This window comes from Ruditapes philippinarum, unplaced genomic scaffold (assembly GCF_026571515.1).
Source record: "Ruditapes philippinarum isolate M1 unplaced genomic scaffold, ASM2657151v2 ctg36_1_1_1_1, whole genome shotgun sequence".
NCBI lineage: Eukaryota > Metazoa > Mollusca > Bivalvia > Venerida > Veneridae > Ruditapes > Ruditapes philippinarum.
In genome coordinates this window covers 253550-263706 of record NW_026866845.1, presented here as the reverse complement: position 1 = coordinate 263706, position 10157 = coordinate 253550, and positions in this window count along the sequence as shown.

Here is a 10157-nt window from a genome sequence, read left to right as displayed (position 1 = left end):
TGCATATTAGTATTATTACATAGTACTTAATTATTCTTACCAAATGTATAGCAAGTCAAGTCAAGTGTGTTTATTGGCATTGATATAGCATGCCTACTTTGTTTAAAAGTATGTATGAAAGTACTTAACTACGTCATGTATGGTAGGAAAGATTACACCAAATTATTAATTCCGCCATCGGTGGGGTAACATTTTCACAAATCTTCTTCTGGAATTGACAAAACAAAAATAAAAAATAGTATGTAACTTTCAATATAAAAAGTAATCAAATTATGCAATGATATCAATAATAAATTATTCATCTCTTCTGAAAACTGCGTCTATCGACAGAAACACTAAATGAGCATTTACAATGGTATTCTCTAAGGAGTTGAACAAGAAATATTAGGTGATCACAAATGCGACCTTAACCCCTTGGTGCCGGTAAAAAGGTTAAATTTTCGGCGTTTTTATAAGAAATATGTTTTTTTTATTTCAGTAATAATATATACAGTGTACTCCTTTCATTGCAAGCTTTCAAACATTCAAACACGGATACCGAAAAGGGGAGTTAACAAACATGCTTCGCATAGTTCTAAGTGAACATGCACATTTTGCTAGCATATGGCGAATGTACATACATGTACATTTCCCGACAAATGTATACAATCCATCGTTTAAAACTGCAGTTGACTGAAACATAAGTATATATCTTACTTTGCATTGCTATAAGATATGTTTTCATCTATTTACCAAATTGGAAGGTATGATATCTCATAAACAAAACTAAAGCCTTATTAAATAGGTCAAATATCGGTTAGATTTGAGTTATTTACTTATCTTGAATATCCAAGTAATATATCAACATACTTATATCCTGTAGATTGAAATACTGCAGTACTAAGAATGACTGAAAGTATTTTCTCGCCGCTGGATTACTCTTTGTCAACACATTTTCAATTTTTGTTATCAAAATTCACTTTGCATACATTGAAGAACAATAACAATATATGACTGGTATACAGCAATGTTATTTATATTTGGACACACAGAAGTATTCATCAACAATAGATATATACAGTTTCGTCCCCGGTTTCAATCCTTGGAGGCATTCTCACAGTCTTTGTAAGTCACAAAACCGTCTAAGTAGACACTTAAATATTGTTGAAGAGAGTTTTTTATATCAGACAAATTTTCGACCTCGATTGTATTTTGTTTAATCTTTGGAACATAACAGTTGTGCGATGCAAGATAAGAGAATCGACAAAATATTAAGAAATTTTTTATATGGGAGAGATACTTTTGCACAACTGAATAAGTATTAGCTTCTTTTAAATGTGGACAAACTAATAACCTTTATGCAAAGTTCAACGTCAGAGTAACCGTCGTACTGTATTAATCAGCATAGTAATAATACAGTAGCAGGAATGCAAACGAGAAATAATACAACATTTCTGACGCATTATTCTTTGTCAAGGCAAGTCAAAGACAAAATATCTTAATTTTCATATCAGTTACATAAAAAAGTGACAGTATGATACAAAGAGCACCATCCTTAGCATTATTCATTCTTCAACGGTTAAGGAATCGTCATTATCCTTTAAGTCAATAATATTATATAGAATATCGTCTACAATAAAATTGTTTTGATTTGGATCAAGGTCAATGCAACTGTAAATGAGACAAGGAAATAAATGTATAGTCTTTAAACAATGAAATATTACAGACAAAAACAATTGTATAGTACGGTATTCCATTACAAATGAAAGCTGAAATCAAAAATAACTGTTGACCATCAATGTTGGCATTTTGCTGAAAACAATAATCGCCAAATGTAAAACATCGTGCCTTTTTTATAATATGGCATGCTAAATATACACGCATTTTATACAAACAGCAATGTTTGTGTGCCTTTTACAAAAAAAAAATGTATGCGATTATTAGCCCAGTTTGAGTTAATATGTTACAACGATTTACATTTTTGGGCCATTTGATTTGGTCTAGACCTAAATAAATAAAGTGTTACACAAATCTGATAACTATTTCCTGTCCCCTTATATAAAAAGTGGAATCACTTGAAACTTCGCCATAATGTCACGCTTTAATCTTGAACGAAAATCGAGAGCATATGAGCAATAAAATGTTTCAGGATTGACACAAAATATATCGCATGCAAACAAAATGAGACTAAGATTTGCTGTAAAAAAGTAAAACTATATTTCTGGGGTTTTTTTTGTCTTGTTTTTAATATCATTGCATAATAATTTGCTTTTTTATGCATTTTTACGTCAAATCCATCAGCATAAAAGATACCGTAAAACGATAATTTCGTTTATATTCCATTATAATTGATAGACTACGTTTTACATATTTATTTGCATATCTTAATATTATCTTTACATTATTTAATCATATTTGCTAATTGTTCAAGAAACTCTTAACTTTTCACGTCTGCAGTTTTTGTAAGCACGGAATGTTTTTTGTATTGTTTTTTATCAATAAATCAATGGTAACAATCCGAGTATGACGCAGAAAATAAATATCAAAGATAATTTATTATACCAAAACCTTATTGGCATTCTTGACATGTCCTAAATAAAGAATCACAATTATAATTACCTTTGTGTAAGTATGTCTACGAATGCTTGTACATAAATATTAAATATTATTCTGCGTTCATAAAAATTTAATGCTAATTATATGACAAATAGAATGATAATAACAACTTTATTGTGTTTCGAGGAAACTAGTTATTTTGTTACAAGAAATATTAAAACCATTTCATTTTTATTGCAGGCTTAGGACTTAATAGATGAGAACAAAACACATTTAAATTCCACGTCTTTTGACGATTTGAATATAACAAACGCAATAACCAATGTCAAATATTCACACAAAAATCGACCAAATGCTTTTGTAAATACAGCTTTTTTATCTTATCTTGCACTATGTCATGATAGTAATTTGATGATAGTAATATGCGATGCCAATATTGGTTTTTCTTCTTTTTTGTATAGTCGGATTCAATATCAATCTAAGTAAGGCAGTATACCTTAAATAAAATAATACTGTATATTTATTTGTAAATTATTGCTAAAATACCAAAGTAAGTAAGACATGGAGCTTAAATAGTCATTTCAATGTATACAAATCACTATAAAGCACTAAACAATTGTTTAACTATATTAAGATGGTCGTGCTCTACTGATATAGGAAATAACAACAAGAACAGAACAAAAATGTTAACATTTGTTTGATTGACCTGGATCTGCCTTTTGCAGACACAGAATCATCATCATTTATCATCATGAACATGACTCATATAACTTGTTTTAACCCAATCTCTTTTGTATTACAATTTTTGTAATTGCTGCATGCATCAACCATTTCTATTGACATATAAATAATTGTAATCGTTATGTGTTTTCTTTGACATAAGTACAACAGTCTACATTTTAATTTCAATCTTCCCCTCAGGTTATATATTATTTACACTGCCATAGCTTTCCGCAATTAGTAATGGAAAGGGCATGGAATTAATAAGAGATCCAAAATCGGACAATTAAAAATGTAACAGGCTCGGCTTGATTAAGCCCGTTCGTGGTCGTTAGTGGTAAAATGCAAGCAACCATCAACGCCCTTTAGCAATTGTTAAGTATAGTTTGCACCGATCTTCGAGGAATCTACCATTACCAGATTTTATTGATATTGTTTTTTTTTTGCAGAAGCAAAAATTATCTTAGGCATAAAGTATTGTACTTAACAATATTGTTTCCATTTCAAGGCCATTTTACATTCAACGATCATTCTATTAGCGATATATTTTCTTCAAACTAAAATGACTCATACTGTACTACTTTTTACGAGACTGCCTATAAGCATTCTAACCTAAAGGTAATGATCACGTGGAATGTTTACAAATACACTAGCGAATCTATCATAGACATTTGTTTTCCTGACAAATTGCATTGATAATACTTTTTGCAAGCCTGCAAAATATGAAAGGTATTAAAGTAATTCGTTGTAGTATTCCACTTCTAAAGTTGGTGTACATGTATGTACTTTGTTTTAGTTGTACAGTATCAAAAAAGTATTTATGTAAATCATTTTGTTAATGTAAAGAATACATGGAAACGCAAAATTTCCATTATTACATCATTTTCAAAATGAAATGAACAAATAGAAATATTTTTAAATGTTTAATATAATAAACAAATTGATTTAATGTACGGATTTATAAAAAAAAGTACATACGGAAAAATTATATCACCGACATCGTGAGCGATATACCATGAGTGATGTAGAATTTAGTAAGTATTTCACTAATTAACATGAAATAAAATTCATCATCAAATTTTAAATATTTTTATATCACTATTTCTATTATTTAATCTTTACGTTACGTCTAATTCAAATACATACAAATTCTTAATTGTAGGCTGTTATTTCATGCAACAACATAATCTTAAAATTATTTATCATTACATATCAGTATATTATGGTAAATATTTTTTCATGCAAGTATCATTTAGTCTGATTCATTTTATAAACGCATTTTTATTAATTTACAACTGCTACAAAGTTTGAGTTCAAAAAATAAATGCTCAACAAATGACAATGTGTTGACCTCTAGTTAGAGACTTCCTAACGATATAATCTTTGATCTATTTAAAGGAGGATATATAAAACATCTTTACCTTTTCAACTTGTAAAACTACGTGTTTAGACAAATTAGCGTCTGACCCAACAAACAGTTGTTTTCTTTACCTTGTATCTGTTTTTGTTATCTGTTTAATACTATAATTAAGGCAGATCGGCTAATTTATTTGTTAAATGCAATTCAATATACAACACCAAAGCAGTAACAATGTTGGTGGTTTTACATTGTAGAAGAATATACATGGAAACACAAAATTATCATTATAACATCATTTGCATAAGGAAATGGACAAATAGAAATATTTGGCAATATTATCTCGAGCCAATCCAAAAATATTGAAATTCAAGAAATTCAATACATGAGGTTTTATCATTGTCTTGTGTCATCAAAGAGGTACTGTAAAATAATAAACTGATAAAACTATAATTATTTATATGTTGTTTTTTTTGTTCCTATGTTTGTTTGTGTTAAGTGAATATGCTAAATATCATACTGAGAAATAAGAAAACTTTAAAATTTGAATGTGAATATGTTTTCACTGTGAGGAATCGTATATCAACCGCTACGACAAATAAACAAACATTATTTTTAATTGTATGCCTTATTAGTAAAACCAGCATTTTAACAACGCACATAAATAAGATGATATTAAACGTTTAACGGCTATGAGGGAACGCTGCACAACCAAAAGTAACTAATTGGAAAGTTTAAAATCATACTTGTTGTGTAAATTTGAACTATATTGATAAAGTTATTATTCCGAGAACTATACCTTATTGAACAAATGCACAACTTGATTTTATGAAGGGATTTAATTGATAAATTGGTACGAACATGTTATATCGAACACACTGTGAGTAATATGGACTTTATTTAGTATTTTCACTGGTAAATTTGAAATGAAATACAACATCAATTTAAAAACATTTCATATTTTCATTTTGACAAAGCAATATTTATTAGTAAATCTCCACGTTAAATAAGCTGATATTAACCGTTTAACGGCTAAAAGCGAACGCTGCACAACCAAAAGTAACTAATTGGAAAGTTTATTATCATACTAAACAGTTCATATTTTCATTTGAACAAAACAATATTTATTAGTAAATCTCTAAGTTATTCTTTACTTTGCGGATTATGTTAAAACATTGATCATATAATTGTTAGAAGTCTTATTCTTTTTATTTACATATTTATAAAAATTCAAAACTCATAGAGAATAATAAAATGTCCAACCAATGAAAATGTTTTGACCTTTTGTTACATACTACCTAACGATAAAATCTCTTATCTATTTCAAGTTGGATATATAAAACATCATCACCTTTTGAACTTGTAAAACTGCGTGTTTAGACAAATTAGCGTCTGTCCCAACAAACAGTGGCTTTTCTAAACAGTGTACATATTTTACGTGCTGAACTCTCAAATTAAGAAAGATCGACTGATTTATTTGTAAAACAACAGTACCACAAGAATGATCCTGCCAATAGGTGAAATTATATTACAACTTCTACGTTTACGTAATGTTTGTGGTATGTACGCATATTTTGTTAAAGTATTTCAAGATTAACTTATTTCAATGAATTTCAATATGCACTTTGTTATTTATATTCAGAGACACGTATATAACCTATTTTTTTATTTTATTCCCATTACCTTATTCGATGACAATCAACATACTTGTAGAAAAAGAACCAATTTGTATCTCTTAATGCCTATCAAATGCCTGTATATTTATTCGTAAATTCGTTTTATTGCTAAAATACAACGGTAAGTAAGACATGAACATTAAATAGTCATTTAAATGTATAGAAATCACTATAAAGAACTAGAAATTGTTTTTTCATTGTGCTCTACTGATATAGAAAATAACAACAAGAATAGAACAAACATGTAAACATTTGTTTGATTGACCTGGACCTGCCTTTTGCAGACACTAAATCATCATCATTCATCATCATGAACATGACCCATATAACTGTTTTAACCAAATCTCTTTTATATTGCAATTATTGTAACTGCTTCATGCATCAGTCATTTGACTCATTTCTATTAACATAAAAATGATTATAATTGTTATATGTTTTCCTTGACAACTTGATTGCCATCGACAAGGCTAAGCATAAGTACAACAATCCACATTTTAATTTCAGTCTTTGTCGAAAGCTATGGTGTGTATAATTACATGTATTTACACACCCATAGCTTTCATGGAAAGGGCAAGGAATTAATAAGAGATCCAAACTCGGACAATTGAAAATGTTACAGGCTCGGCTTGATTAAGCCCGTTCATAATCGTTAGTGGCAAAATGCAAGCTACCATCGACGCCCTCTAGCACCTGCTTAAGTATATGTTGCACTGTTCTTCTAGGAATCTACCATTACCAGACTTTATTGATATTATTTTTTTTGCAGAAATATAATTATCTTAAGCAAAAAGGATTGCACTAAACAAAATTGTTTCTATTTCAAGGTCATTTAAGATTAAACGATCATTCTATTAGCGATATATTTTCTTCAAACTAAAATGACTAATACTGTACTACTTTTTACCAGATAGTCTATAAGCATTCTAACCTATAGGTAATGATCATGTGGAATGTTTACACATACACTAGCGAATCTATCATAAACATTTGTTTTCTTGACAAATTGCATTGATAATACTTTTTGTAAGCCCGTAAAATATAAAAGGTATAAAAGTATTTTGTTGTAATATTCTACTTCTAAAGTTGTGTAAATTTGTGTACTTTTGTTTTATTTGTTACAGTATCAAAAAGTAATTATGTAAATAATTTTGTTAATGTAAAGAATACATTGAATCTCAAAAAAGAGTGCAATAAAAAATCATTATTACATCATTTGCAAAATGTAGTGAACAAATAGAATTATTTTTTAAATGTTAAACTTAATAAACAAATTGATTTAATTAACGGATTTATAACAATTAGTACGTAGGGAAATTTATATCACCCACACCATGAGCGATATACTACGAGTGATATAGAATTTATTTAGTATTTCAACCTGTCAACTTGTAAAACTACGTGTTCAAACAAATTAGCGTCGGTCCTAACAGACAGTTGTTTTCTTTACCGTGTATATTTGTTATCTGTTAAACGCTATAACTAAACTATTTGTTAAATGCAATGCAATATACAACACCAAAGCAGTAACAATCCTGGTTGATTTTCATTGTAAAAGGATGTACATGGAAACACAATATTAACATTACAATAACATTCGTTCATAAAAAATATAATGCTAATTATATGTTAAATAGAATGATAATAACAACTTTATTGTGTTTCGAGGAAACTAGTTTGTTTGTTTGTTTGTGTCATTTTACGCCTTTTTCCAACAGTATTTCAGTCATATAGGCGGGTAGTTTCCTAACCATCGTTCCTGGAGAGTTACACCAGTACTTGACTACCTTCCTCCGCGCTAAACTACCAAAGCATCTCCCGGGGATCGAACCCACGCCAGAGAGGTAACTGGATTAGAAGTCATCGACTCTAACCACTCGACCACGGAGGCGGTTTTTAGGAAACTAGTAATTTTGTGACAATAAATATTAAAACCATTTCGTTTTGTATTGCATGCTTAGGACATAATTGATGAGAACAAAACACATTGACTTTTCACGTCTTTTTACGATTTGAATATAAATAACGCAATAACCAATGTCAAATGTTCACACAAAAATCAACCAAATGATTTGCATTATTTGCGATGCCAATACCTTCTTACTTTCGTTTCTGTATAGTCTGATTCAATATCAATCTTAGTAAAGAAGTGTACTTTAAATAAAGTTATACACTGTAAATTCTTTCGAAAATTCGCTTTTACAAAAAACATACAAAAGAAATTTTTATTTGATTTTAGGTTTAATTTCTAGAAAGCACTAGAAAACAATTGTTTTACCTTATTTAGGGCGTGCTCTCATGTTATAGAAACAAATAACAGAACAAAAATGTTAACATTTGTTTGGTTTAACGAGACTGTCTCTTGCAGACACATATGCATCATCATTCATCATCATGAAAATGACTCATATAATTTGTTTAGTCCAATTTCTTGCAAAATGTACAAATTAAATAAATGAATCATTCCAAATATCTTTATGTATTTCAATTATTGTAAATGTTATATTTGATAAAAGTCATTTTTGTATTGTATTTATTGCAATTGCCACTTGATGATTATTTCTTATTTTAAATAATTGTACTAAACAAACCCGTTTTCATTCAGGGCCATTTTATATTCACCGATCATTCTATTCGCTATATATTTTCTTCGAACATAAAATGACTAATACTGTTCTACATTTTACCAGATTGTCTATAAGCATTCTAACCTAAAGGTAATGATCATGTGGAATGTTTACACATACACTAGCGAATCTATCATAAACATTTGTTTTCTTGACAAATTGCATTGATAATACTCTTTGCAAGCCTGCAAAATATGAAAGGCATAAAGTATTTCGTTGTAGTATTTCCACTTCTAAAGTTGGTGTAAATGTATTTTAAAAATTTGTTTTAGTTGTTACGGTATCAAAATACAACATGTAGTTATTATGTTAATAATATTCTTAATGTAAAATAATACATGGAAACGCAAAATACCATTATTACATAATTTGCAAAATGAAATGAACAAATAGAAATATTTTGTAAATGTTTAACTTAATACGTACGGAAAAGTCATATCACCCATACCGCGAGCGATATACCACGGATGATATGGAATTTATTAAGTATTTCAATGGTAAAAATGAAATAAAATTCATCATCAAACATATTATACTTATATTAGGGCATTCCCATTTCTATTAATATCTTAACGCTATGTCTAATCTGTATATCTAATTTGTAAATAAATACAAATACTTAATGGTAGGCCGTTATTTCTTGCAACAACATAATCTTAGAAATTATTATCATAACATATCAGTATATTATGCTAAACAATTTGATCATGCAAGTATCATTAAGTCTAAAGTATTTTAGTAATTTACAACTGCTACAAAAGTTTGAGTTTGAATAATAAAATGCTCAACAAATGACATTGTGTTGACCTCTAGTTAGAGACTACCTAACGATATAATCTTTGATCTATTTAAAGTAGGATATATAAAACATCTTCACCTTTTCAACTTGTAAAACTACGTGTTCAGACAAATTAGCGTCTGTCCCAACAAACAGTTGTTTTCTTTACCTTGTACATTTGTTATCTGTTAATCGCTATAATTAAGGAAGATCGGCTAATTTATTTGTTAAATGAAATTCAAGATACAACATCAAAGCAGTATCAATGTTTGTGGTTTAACATTGAAGAAGGATACACATGGAAATATAAAATTAACATTACAACATCAATTGCACAAGGAAATGGACAAATAGAAATATTTGGCAACATTATCTCAAACCAATCCAATAAATATTGAAATTCAAAAAAAAATCATTACATGAGGTTTTATAATTTTTTGTGTCATCAAAGAGGTACTGTAAACTTA